Source organism: Acinonyx jubatus, chromosome D4 (assembly GCF_027475565.1).
Source record: "Acinonyx jubatus isolate Ajub_Pintada_27869175 chromosome D4, VMU_Ajub_asm_v1.0, whole genome shotgun sequence".
Classification (NCBI taxonomy): domain Eukaryota; kingdom Metazoa; phylum Chordata; class Mammalia; order Carnivora; family Felidae; genus Acinonyx; species Acinonyx jubatus.
In genome coordinates, this window is record NC_069391.1 from 45,833,461 (window position 1) to 45,847,367 (window position 13,907).

Consider the following 13,907-nt stretch of genomic DNA (forward strand, 5'->3'; position numbering starts at 1 on the left):
TATACATAGGATAAACATGTATAAATATTAATGGTATATTGTATTATTCTATAATAATATAAACACATATAATGTATGCATAATTATATATTTATAAATATATATACATACATTTTATGTAAGTTCTACAACTGTCCTAATAATTGAAAAGACAGGTATCTGCCTAAAGAAATGACTGAAATTAGGGGCACCTGGGTGGCTCAATCAGTTTAGTGTCCAACTTTGGCTCAGGCCATGATCTCACAGTTTGTGCCTGCTTCAGATCCTCTGGCTCCCTCTCTCTCTGACCTTTCCCTGCTTCTTCTCTCTCAGAAAAATAAAAATTAAAAAATATAATAAACATTAAAAAAAGAAGATATAACTGAAATTAAACATTGTGAAAGAGCTGACAGATTACAAATAAAGTCTCCAACTAATTGAATAGGAAGGAAATAATGAGGAATCACTAAAGATACTAGTAATGGAAAAGGAAGCATTGAACAAAATTAGGTAATAAAAACATTATGAATATAGCCCAAAAGACTTTGAAATTATACCAAAAAACACTGTACAAAGAAATGTAGAGAAAATATATGGATCATAGACACTAAAATTTTTAAATTTCTAGGAAATAACCTAAATTCATCTCCATATTTCATGAAAGTCATTTAGTGACAAATATTTAGTGACATATTATAATAAATTTTGCTTTTTGAATGTAAAAATCAGAGAAAATAAATTTTTATAGTCCGCTTGTCAGTTCATTAGATCTACTATTTTGAAGATTAGTTTAACATGGGTGTAGGACATGCAGGTAGATTAGCACATTGCCAAGGACAATTTAGGACTTGATGTTCTTTACAAATGATGTCATCACTTTAAGACTACTATACATTTGGGCTGATAAAGTCTTGCTCTAGAACTTACCCTGCACTTAACCTGTCCTCAATGTTAATACCTGTCTGTTAATACTGATCACTTTCCTTTCCCTTGAATGAAAAAGTCTTAATTTGTAGACTGGGAAGCCAAAGGCAAAACCTTTCATTCTCCATTCCCCACATTCCCCTCCATGCTCCATTTTTGTCCAATGGAAGAACAAAAATCTTTTCTTGCTTTTGATAGAAATCTCAACCCTAAAGACTCCACAAAAAAATTGCTGGAACTAATACATGAATTCAGCAAAGATGCAGGATATAAAATTAACATGCAGAGAGGATCCTGGGAAGATGGCGGCATAGGAGGACACTTGGCTCACTGCGCATCCTGCTGATCACTTAGATTCCACCTACACCTGCCTAAATAACCCAGAAAACAACCAGAAGACTAGCAGAACGGAGTCTCCAGAGCCAAGCGCAGACGAGAGGCCCACAGAAGAGGGTAGGAAGGGCGGAGAGGCCGTGCGCGCTCCATGGACTGGCGGGAGGGAGCCGGGGCAGAGGGGTGGCCCGCCGGCCAAGCAGAGCCCCTGAGTCTGGCTTGCAAAAGCGGACGGACCAGACGGAGTGTGTTTGGACAGCGAGCAGGACTTAACATCTGGAAGGTTCTAAGTTAACAGCTCTGCTCAGAGAGCGGAAAGGCTGGAGGACAACGGGAGGGAGAGTTGTTGAGCCCTGGACGACAGAGCTTAGCTTGGCGCAGAACAAAGGCACTCACCAGCACCATCTCACTCGCCCATCCCCCAGCCAAAATCCCAAAGGGAACCAGTTCCAGCTAGGGAATTTGCTTGCACCACACAAACACCCAACGCTGTGCTTCTGCAGATCCATCCCTCCGGCGGGTCTGACTCCCTCCCAGTGCCGCAGAGCCGCTCCCGAAGCGGATCTCCAAAGGAAAAGTGAACTGAGCCTGCCCCTCCCGCCCCTGTGCACCTTGCCAATCCACCCCAGCTAATACGCCAGATCTTCAGCACCACAAGCCTGGCAGTGTGCAAGTAGCCCAGACGGGCCACACCACTCCACAGTGAATCCCACCCCTAGGAGAGGGGAAGAGAAGGCACACACCAGTCTGACTGTGGCCCCAGCGGTGGGCTGGGGGCAGACATCAGGTCTGACTGCAGCCCCACCCACCAATGCAAGTTATTCAAGACAGCACAGGGGAAGTGTCCCACAGTGCTGCACCACTCCAGGGACTATCCACAATGACGAAACGAAAGAATTCCCCTCAGAAAAACGTCCAGGAAATAACAACAGCTAACGAACTGATCAAAAATGATTTAAACAATATAACAGAAAGTGAATTTAGAATAATAGTCATAAAATTAATCGCTGGGCTTAAAAACAGTATAAAGGACAGCAGAGAATCTCTTGCTACAGAGATCAAGGGACTAAGGAACAGCCAGGAGGAGCTAAAAAATGCTATCAATGAACTGCAAAATAAAATGGAGACAACCACGGCTCGGATTGAAGTGCAGAGGAGAGAATAGGTGAACTAGAAGATAAAATTATGGAAAAAGAGGAAGCTGAGAAAAAGAGAGATAAAAAAATCCAGGAGTATGAGGGGAAAATTAGAGAACTAAGTGATGCACTAAAGAGAAATAATCTATGCATTATTGGTATTCCAGAGGAGGAAGAGAGGGAAAGGTGCTGAAGGGGTACTTGAAGAAATAATAGCTGAGGACTTCCTGGATCTGGGGAAGGAAAAAGGCATTGAAATCCAAGAGGCACAGAGAACTCCCTTCAGACGTAACTTGAATCGATCTTCTGCATGACATATCATAGTGAAACTGGCAAAATACAAGGATAAAGAGAAAATTCTGAAAGCAGCTAGAGATAAACATGCTCTAACATATAAAGGGAGACCTATAAGACTCGTGACCGATCTCTCTACTGAAACTTGGCAGGCCAGAAAGGAATGGCAGGAGATCTTCAATGTGATGAACAGAAAAAATATGCAGCCGAGAATCCTTTATCCAGCAAGTCTGTCATTTAGAATAGAAGGAGAGATACAGGTTTCCCAAACAAACAAAAACTGAAGGAATTCGTCACCACTGAACCAGCCCTACAAGAGATCCTAAGGGGGATCCTGTGAGACAAAGTACCAGAGACATCGCTAAAAGCATGAAACCTATGGACATCACAATGACTCTAAACCCATATCGTTCTATAATAACACTGAATGTAAATGGACTAAATGCTCCAATCAAAAGACATAGGGTATCAGAATGGATAAAAAAACAAGACCCATCTATTTGCTGTCTACAAGAGACTCATTTTAGACCTGAGGACACCTTCAGATTGAGAGTGAGGGGATGGAGAACTATTTATCATGCCACTGGAAGTAAAAAGAAAGCTGGAGTTGCCATACTTATATCAGGCAAACTAGACTTTAAAGGCTGTAACAAGAGATGAAGAAGGGCATTATATAATAATCACAGGATCTATCCATCAGGAAGAGCTAACAATTATAAATGTTTATGTGCCAAATACGGGAGCCCCCAAATATATAAAATAATTACTCACAAACATAAGCAACCTTATTGATAACAATGTGGTAATTGCAGGGGACTTTAACACTCCACTTACAGGAATGGATAGATCATCTAGACACATGGTCAATAAAGAAACAAGGGCCCTGAATGATACATTGCATCAGATGGACTTGACAGATATATTTAGAACTCTGCATCCCAAAGCAACAGAATATACTTTCTTCTCCAGTGCACATGGAACATTCTCCAAGATAGATCACATACTGGGTCACAAAACAGCTCTTCATAAGTATACAAGAATTGAAATCATACCATGCATACTTTCAGACCACAATGCTATGAAGCTTGAAATCAACCACAGGAAAAAGTCTGGAAAACCTCCAAAAGCGTGGAGGTTAAAGAACACCATACTAAAGAATGAATGGGTCAACCAGGCAATTAGAGAAGAAATTTAAAAATATATGGAAACAAATGAAAATGTAAATACAACAATCCAAACGCTTTGAGATGCAGCGAAGGCAGTCCTGAGAGGAAAATACATTGCAATCCAGGCCTATCTCAAGAAACAAGAAAAATCCCAAATACAAAATCTAACAGCACACCTAAAGGAAATAGAAGCAGAACAGCAAATACAGCCTAAATCTAGCAGAAGAAGAGAAATACTAAAGATCAGAGCAGAAATAAACAATATAGAATCTAAAAAAACGGTAGAGCAGATCAACGAAACCAAGAGTTGGTTTTTTGAAAAATAAACAAAATTGACAAACCTCTAGCCAGGCTTCTCAAAAAGAAAAGGAAGATGAACCAAATAGATAAAATCATGAATGAAAATGGAATTATTACAACCAATCCCTCAGAGATACAAGCAATTATCAGGGAATACTATGAAAAATTATATGCCAACAAATTGGACAATCTGGAAGGAATGGACAAATTCCTAAACACCCACACACTTCCAAAACTCTATCAGGAGGAAATAGAAAGCTTTAACAGACCCATAACCAGCGAAGAAATGGAATCAGTCATCAAAAATCTCCCAAAAAATGAGAGTCCAGGACTAGGTGGCTTCCCAGGGGAGTTCTACCAGACGTTTAAAGCAGAGATAATACCTATCCTTCTCAAGCTATTCCAAAAAATAGAAAGGGAAGGAAAACTTCCAGACTCATTCTAGGAAGCCAGTATTACTTTGATTCCTAAACCAGAGACCCAGTAAAAAAAGAGAACTACAGGCCAATATCCCTGATGAATATGGATGCAAAAATTCTCAATAAGATACTAGCAATTGAATTCAACAGCATATAAAAAGAATTATTCACCATGATCAAGTGGGATTCATTCCTGAGATGCAGGGCTGGTTCAACATTCGCAAATCAATCAACGTGATACATCACATTAATAAAAGAAAAGATAAGAATCATATGATCCTGCCAATCGATGCAGAAAAGGCCTTTGACAAAATTCAGCAACCTTTCTTAATAGACACCCTCGAGAAAGTTGGGATAGAAGGAACATACTTAAAGATCATAAAAGCCATTTATGAAAAGCCCACAGCTAACATCATCCTCAATGGGGAAAAACTGAGAGCTTTTTCCCTGAGATCAGGAACACGACAGGGATGTCCACTCTCACCGCTGTTGTTTAACATAGTGTTGGAAGTTCTAGCATCAGCAATCAGACAACAAAAGGAAATCAAAGACATCAAAATTGGCAAAGATGACGTTAAGCCTTCACTTTTTGCAGATGACATGATATTATACATGGAAAACCTGACAGACTCCACCAAAAGTCTGCTAGAAGTGATACATGAATTCAGCAAAGTTGCAGGATACAAAATCAATGCACAGAAATCAGTTGCATTCTTATACACTAATAATGAAACAACAGAAAGACAAATAAAGAAACGGATCCCATTCACAATTGCACCAAGAAGCATAAAATACCTAGGAATAAATCTAACCAAAGATGTAAAAGATCTGTAGGCTGAAAACTATAGAAAGCTTATGAAGGAAATTGAAGAAGATATAAAGACATGGAAAAACATTCTGTGCTCATGGATTGGAAGAATAAATATTGTCAAAATGTCAATACTATCCAAAGCTATCTACACATTCAATGCTATCCCAATCAAAATTGCACCAGCATTCTTCTCAAAACCAGAACAAGCAATCCTAAAATTCATATGGAACCAAAAAAGGCCCCGAATAGCCAAAGTAATTTTGAAGAAGAAGACCAAAGCAGGAGGCATCACAATCCCAGACTTTAGCCTCTACTACAAAGCTGTAATCATCACGACAGCACGGTATTGGCACAAAAACAGACACATAGACCAATGGAATAGAATAGAAACCCCAGAACTAGACCCACAAACGTATGACCAACTCATCTTTGACAAAGCAGGAAAGAATATCCAATGGAAAAAAACAGTCTCTTTAACAAATGGTGCTGGGAGAACTGGACAGCAACATGCAGAAGGTTGAAACTAGACCACTTTCTCACACCATTCACAAAAATAAACTCAAAATGGATAAAGGACCTGAATGTGAGACAGGAAACCATCAAAACCCTAGAGGAGAAAGCAGGAAAAGACCTCTCTGACCTCAGCTGTAGCAATTTCTTACTTGACACATCCCCAAAGGCAAGGGAATTAAAAGCAAAAATGAACTACTGGGACCTTATGAAGATAAAAAGCTTCTGTACAGCAAAGGAAACAACCAACAAAACTAAAAGGCAACCAACAGAATGGGAAAAGATATTTGCAAATGACATATCAGACAAAGGGGTAGTATCCAAAATCTATAAAGAGCTCACCAAACTCCACACACGAAAAACAAATAATCCAGTGAATAAATGGGCAGAAAACATGAATAGACACTTCTCTAAAGTAGACATCCGGATGGCCAACAGGCACATGAAAAGATGCTCAACGTCACTCCTCATCAGAGAAATACAAATCAAAACCACACTCAGATATCACCTCACGCCAGTCAGAGTGGCCAAAATGAACAAATCAGGAGACTACAGATGCTGAAGAGGGTGTGGAGAAATGGGAACCCTCTTGCACTGTTGGTGGGAATGCAAATTGGTGCAGCCACTCTGGAAAAGTGTGGAGGTTCCTCAAAAAATTAAAAATAGACCTACCCTATGACCCAGCAATAGCACTGCTAGGAATTTACCCAAGGGATACAGGAGTACTGATGCATAGGGGCACTTGTACCCCAATGTTTATAGCAGCACTCTCAACAATAGCCAAATTATGGAAAGAGCCTAAATGTCCATCAAATGATGAGTGGATAAAGAAATTGTGGTTTATATACACAATGGAGTACTACAGGGCAATGACAAACAATGAAATATGGCCCTTTGTAGCAACATGGATGGAACTGGAGAGTGTGATGCTAAGTGAAATAAGCCATACAGAGAAAGACAGATACCCTATGGTTTCACTCTTATGTGGATCCTGAGAAACTTAACAAAAACCCATGGGGGAGGGGAAGGAAAAAAAGAGGTTAGAGTGGAAGAGAGCCAAAGCATAAGAAACTCCTAAAAACTGAGAACAAACTGAGGGTTGATGGGGGGTGGGAGGGAGGGGAGGGTGGGTGATGGGTATTGAGGAGGGCACCTTTGGAGATGAGCATTCGGTGTTGTATGGAAACCAATTTGACAATAAACTTTATATATTGAAAAACAAATTAACATGCAGAAATATGTTGCATTCCTATACACTAATAATGAAGCAGCAGAAAAAGAAATCAATGAATGAATCCCATTTACAATTGTACCAAAAACAATAAGATATCTAGGTATAAACCTAAGTAAAGAGGTGAAAGATCTGTATGCTGAAAACTATAGAAGACTTATGAAAGATATTGAAGAGGACACAAATAAACGGAAAGCATTCCATGGCTATGGATTGGAAGAACAAACATTGTTAAAATGTCTACACTACCCAATGTCTACACTACACATTTAATGCAATCCCTATCAAAATACCACCAGCATTCTTCACAGAACTACAACAAACAATCCTAAAATGTGTATGGAACAACAAAAGACCTCGAATAGTCAAAGCAATCCTGAAAAAGCAAAACAAAACCAGAGGTATCAAGATTCCAGATCTCAAGCTGTATTGCAAAGCTGTAGTTATCAATGTAGTATGGTACTGGCACAAAAACAGACACAGAGATCAATGAAACAGACTAGAAAACCCAGAAATGGACCCACAACTATATGATCAACTCATCATTGACAAAGCAGGAAAGAACATCCAGTGGAAAAAAAGACAGTCTCTTCAACATACCATGTAGGGAAAATTGGATGGCAGCATGTAGAAGAATGAAACTGGACCACTTTCTTACACCATACACAAAAATAAATTCAAAATGAATGAAATACTAAATGTAAGACGGGTAACCATCAAAACCCTGGGGGAGAAAAAAAGGCAGCAACCTCTTTGACCTTGGCCACAGCGACTTCTTCCTAGACACATCACCAAAGGCAAGGGAAATAAAAGCAAAAATGAACTATTGGGACCTTATCAAGATAAAAAGCTCTGTACATCAAAGTGAATAGTCAACAAAACTAAAAGGCAGCCTATGGAATGGGAGAATATATTTTCAAATGACATATCTGACAACGAATTAGTATCCAAAATCTATAAAGAACTTAGCAAATTCAACACCCTAAAAACAAACCACCCAGTTAGGAAATGGGCAGAGGATATGAATACACACTTTTCCAAAGAAGACATCCAGATGGCTAAGAGACACACGAAAAGATGCTCAACGTCACTCCTCATCAGGGAAAAACATATCAAAACCATGATGGGATATCACCTCACACCTGTCAGAATGGCTAAAATTAACAAGACAAGAAACAGCAGTTGTTAGCAAAGATGTGGAGAAAGGGAAACCATCTTGCACTGTTGGAAATGCAAAATGGTCAACCACTCTGGAGAACAGTATGGAGGCTCCCCCCAAAACTGAAAATAGAACTACCCTATGATCCAGCAAATACACTATTTGTATCCCAAAGGATACAAAAATATAGATTCAAAGGGGTACATGCACCCCAATGTTTATAGCATCATTATCAACAATAGCCAAACTGGGGAGAGAGACCAACTGTCCATCAACTGATGACTGGATAAAGAAGATTTGGTATATATATATATATATATATATATATATATATATATATATATATAATGGAATATTACTCAGCCATCAAAAAGAATGAAATCTTGCCATTTTCAATGATATGTGTGGAACTAGAATGTATTGTGCTAAGTGAATAAGTCCATCAGAGAAAGACAAATACCATTTGATTTCACTTATATGTGTAATTTAAGAAAGAAAACAGATGAACACATGGGAAAGGGGAAGAAAAAGAGAAGAGAAGGGAACAAATCAAAGAGACTCTTACCAATAGAGAACAAACTGAGGGTTGATGGACAGAGGTGGGTGGGAGACGGGATAGTTGGGTGGTGGTTAATAAGGAGGGCTTATGTTGTGATGAGCATGGGATGTTGTATGCAAGTGACGAACCTCTGAATTCTACTCCTGAAACCAAAATTTCACTGTATGTTAACAAATAAAATTTAAATTAAAAAATTACAATGTAAATAAATAAATAAAAGATCAAACTACACTAGACTTTAGTGGTGAAAACAACAGTCATTCACTCAGTCAAGAACAAGTGGGAAAATTAACATGATACATTATTTTTTGTATGAAAACACTTTCCATATAATAATAATATCCATACTTCTGTCTTAGCAAAATGTGAAAAATAAGAAAATCAAAGAAATGTCAATATTTTATAGGTATTCACAAAATAAGGAAAGTTACACATGTTAAGAAAAAAAAGAAAGATGAAAGAAATCTCAGTCTGATGTTGACACAGGCACAGCATGAAATCATTGTAGTCTACACCTACAATAGTAGCAAGTATATAGCTAGGCTAGTAAAATGAGCTCTTTTCTGCCATCTGAGGGTTTGACAGTTGACTGCCCATTTAAAGACTAGATAGTACTTATTAATAGAAAAAAGATTCACTTATGCTAAAGTCTTAGGAGAAGGCATGGTTCACTACCATATTAAAGTGGAAAATCACTATTTGCCATACTCCTTTGTAATGAAATATTCTGTTAAGAATATTAATCTTAAAAAAGAAAAGAAAGGATGAATTTGTTTCCATTTTTAACAAAAATTAAAACAGAGCTGTGTTACAAAAAATAATCCAGATTTAGAGGTAACAGGATTGTCCACATGACTAACTTTCTTAAAGACCCCACAAAAAAAACCCTGCAGATTTCAGTTAGAAGACTAATTTATCTCCCCAATAAACTTCCATATCATGGACAGAGTAACACCAAAATGGAAAGACACATAAATTAGGGCCTGGAAGCAATACTAGTGCTGAGGAGGGGGGTTGGGGGGGTGGGGTAGTGGAGGCAGAAAACCCAAACCTACCAATTACCAATTAGCTTGAAGCCTCTACCAATTTAAATACATTTGACTGATTTATTCACTGAGTGTCTTCTGTACAGTAGTGACTTGAACAAAGTGGGGCAAAAGGAATGGAAAAAATAATTACTGGTTCAAGAGGAGTGAGAGATAGGCTGGGTAAGAGTTGATGATTGTGTGGAGCATGTGGAAGAAGGGTAACTCTTCTTCCTGATGACTGACTAAGCCAACAGCTAGCTGCTGGCCCCATTCCCTGACAGAGAAAACCCAGCAGAGAGAGCTCATTGGAAGAAGATCAGGGAAACACGGTAAGTTCACTTTTGGACACATTGCAATAGGGATTCCTGTGGGATGTCCAAGTGGAGATGTCAGAAAATAGATACTGAGGCAACTGGATGGCTCAGTCAGTTAAGCATCTATCTGACTCTTGACTTCAGCTCAGATCATGATCTCAAGGTTTGTGAGTTGGAGCCCACATCAGGCAGAGCAGAACCTTGCTTGGGATTCTCTCTCTCTCTCTCTCTCTCTCTCTCTCCCTCCCTCCCTCCCTCTCTCTCTCTCTCTCTCTCTCTCTCTTCCTCTCCCTCTCCCTCACCCTCTCCCCTCCCCCTACTCATGCTCTCTCTCTCTCTCTCTCTCAAAATAAATAAAAATAAACTTTAAAAAATAGATATTAAGAGTCCTATCCCAGGGAGATATCTGGGCTGCTGAAACCTTCATTGGGTAATTAAAATCATGAAAATGGATGCATTTACTCCAAAAGCATGTTTATACATAGAAGAGGACCCAAGACAGTCATGAGAAACACCAATGAACACACAAAAGGGAATCCACAAAGTAGAGTGGACCCCACTGAATTTCCATCTGAGATAGAAGAATCATTTCCCTGACTTTCCAAAAATAGGATTATAGAAATTATCTCACTACCTTGCCTCCATGGGTGGTTTTAAATGTGTACTACTGAGCTAAGGGTCATTTAACCAGGGTTTTAGAGGAATCCTTTGTGCACATCTGTCTACAGCTTGTGAAACAGTGGCAGAGAGCTAGATCATGTGCAACCAAGAGGTGCAACCGGGTAACTTATTGCAGAAGGCAGATTTCTCAAGTTGCTTTCAGCTCTCAAGGTTAAATTATGGGAGGGCTTTCTCTATTGTACCTTCTCAAGAAGGTGAAATTGGGAGATTCAACCTGAATAATTCACATGAAAATAAAACCATTTGGGGCTTGTCATGGCTTAATGTAGAAATCCATCATTATTTTAAACAATTGGATACACTTGGTTCTCCACTTTTACCACGGAAATTCAGGAGGCGTGTAACTATATATTCATTCTGAGCAAAACTCTTTGTTGCCAAGATAGAGTATAAAAGCTGAAAGGTCAGAAGATTGTCTGTTCTCTCAGAGTGTTTCAGTTTTGAGGTGGCTTCACTGGATTGCAGAATACTTAACCCTGATCACACCTGGTCTTCTTCACAACAGCGCAGTGGTAGGCTTTAGGTGTATTGAAATGATTTCCCAGAAGTATTCCATAGTCCTCTGTGACTTGAAAGAAATCCAATTTTTAAGTGAAATGAAACATCCTTCGTCAGAATATTAGTATCATCGTCAGAGGTGGCATAATAGGAATGCATTTCAGGAACTAAACTAAAGGGTATACACAGCCCAACTGGAAATAAAGATGCCTACAGTTCCCCTGAAAGAGGAAACTTCCTTGCAAGAGCCAAGACCTCCTAGAAAATGCTACTATAAAATGGTCATAAAATGATCTCCTAATCCAGAGTAATTGCAGCCCACTGAGGTCTTGCATTATTAAAGTATTTAATTAGAATTAGCTCATTTGACTTCAGGCACAAATGTTATGCCTGACTCATAAGAGAATGACATTTTTGATGATATAATCTAAGAGTACCCCTGGATTACCTACATGTGTGTGTAGTCCATCTCTGAAATCCCTCTCTGCTTCCGGTAAGAGCAAAAATTATACTCAGTTAGCTTCAGAGAGGAAAGAGTATTCTGGGCCCTTTCCCTGGAGCAACTTAGCACAGCATGACACATTTTTATCCTTGCTTTTGTGGTTGCATCTGCACGAACGTGCTAATAGAAAAGCTGTCTCTGTCTCGCTTGAACAATGTTCTGTCCCCCATTAGCATGGAGTGGTGGGAAACTGCACCCTGCCTCCATTCTGAGAAATAAGAGGTAGGAATTCCTTGCTTTCTGGTTTGATCTTACAGTGTGAATCTCTGTTCTTTCTCTCTTCCACTGGAAGAAAACACCTACTCTTAGTTTCATCCTTAGACTTAGGAAATTCTTCAACCATTCCAAAATAGCAGTGCCATAACAGAAGCATGTAAAGGTACCTCGTGGCAGAGAGGAGGCAGGGACCTCTCTGCCCGGGAAAAGCAGAGAACACTTCAAAGACTAGACAACTCTTGAACTTGCTCTTGAAGAATAAGTGTATGTTTTCCATGAGGGCAAAGCAGCAAGAAAACATTTGGTAAAGGAAATAGCATGTGCAAAGGCACATCAAATGGCAATATTTTCTTGGATAACTACAAAAATATTAATTAAGCCCAAGGTATAAGCAAGCAGTGGGGGATGAGTCTAGTAGATAAGAACTCAACTTGTGAACTGTGTGCAATGCAAATAATACTGGATTTATTCTCTAAAGGTGATGAATGTTTCAACGAAACTTTCTAAGCAAGGAAAAGCATGATCAGATTAGCACTGTAGACTGACCATGAAGATTGTCTCAATCAGAAGGCTCAGGGAACAGTTTCTCAGAATGTGGGGCCAGTTATGTTACACAACTCTTCACGTTGCCATCTACTTTACACAGAGAAGTACAATGATTGTGTATCACTTATAATATCAAAAATAGTCTAGACTTACATACACATGTCCTTTGATTTCACTTCAGCAGCTAGGGAAAGAAGTGATATACAAGAAATGCCAGGAAGCATATTTTTGTGGATGGAGAGGGGTGACATTTGTTCACAAGAAAATGCCAGGGTAAGTAAATGAGCACTGTCTCCCCCTCAACAGAAAGTCACAGAATATATATTCTTTCTAAAGGGATTGAGAGTCAAGAAGGCTTAATTACACACTAGGTACCACTCTCTCCTTAGTTCATTATAGTAATATTAACATCATGTTTCTTAGGTATTTATAATATATATTATATTATAATTATAGTTAATTATATAATAATTATAAATTATTTTCAAAGTTTATGTCTCTTATAATTGATACATCTCACAGAGTGACCTAGTGACCTAGATCTTTTAGCTTCGCTTTTTATATATATCAAAACTAAGGCCATGAAACTAGGAAAGAGCAGAATCCAAGTACTAGTTCTTAAATCTAAGTCCTTTAACTTTGGGTTTGCTGGGTTTTTTGTTTTGTTTTGTTTTGTTTTTACTACTCAATAGTATGTATGTATAAAATCACAGACTTGTACACCTTTGCTTTAACAACTATGACTGCCAGAAGAACAAACTAACAAATGGACTGGGCAATTTCCATTTTCAATGGACTGGGCAAGCTCACCTCAAGTTCTCCAATCTGTTCGTGCTCTTAGCAACCAAAGAAGTTCAGGTTAGCAGGACGTCTCAAAGACAAATCCACTAGACGCTGCCAGCAGCACTTTTCCCCCCAACCTTTCCCTTTCCACCTCATCATCTCCTCCCTTTTCAACAGCTTGATTATACACTTCAGAATATCAACACATTAATAACAACAATTTTAAATTTATATAGTGGTTTTATTTTTTAGAAACTCAAACTATTTTTGTAATTGTTTATGGGGGATTGGTAAGGAGTGTGTCTGTCTTTCCCTCTGTGCCGTTATTTGGCTCATGGTATTTTCCCTTCCTGACCCCCCCCTCCCCCTGCCTCTACCAAAAGGTAGAAGATGAAATGCAGGAAAAGAAGGTGGCATGCGATCACATAATTAAAGTCCCCACCGTTTTCACCTATCATACATGGTTTATGAGAGAGGAATGCCTAAAAATCTGGATGTTAATTCAAAAATTGAGTGAA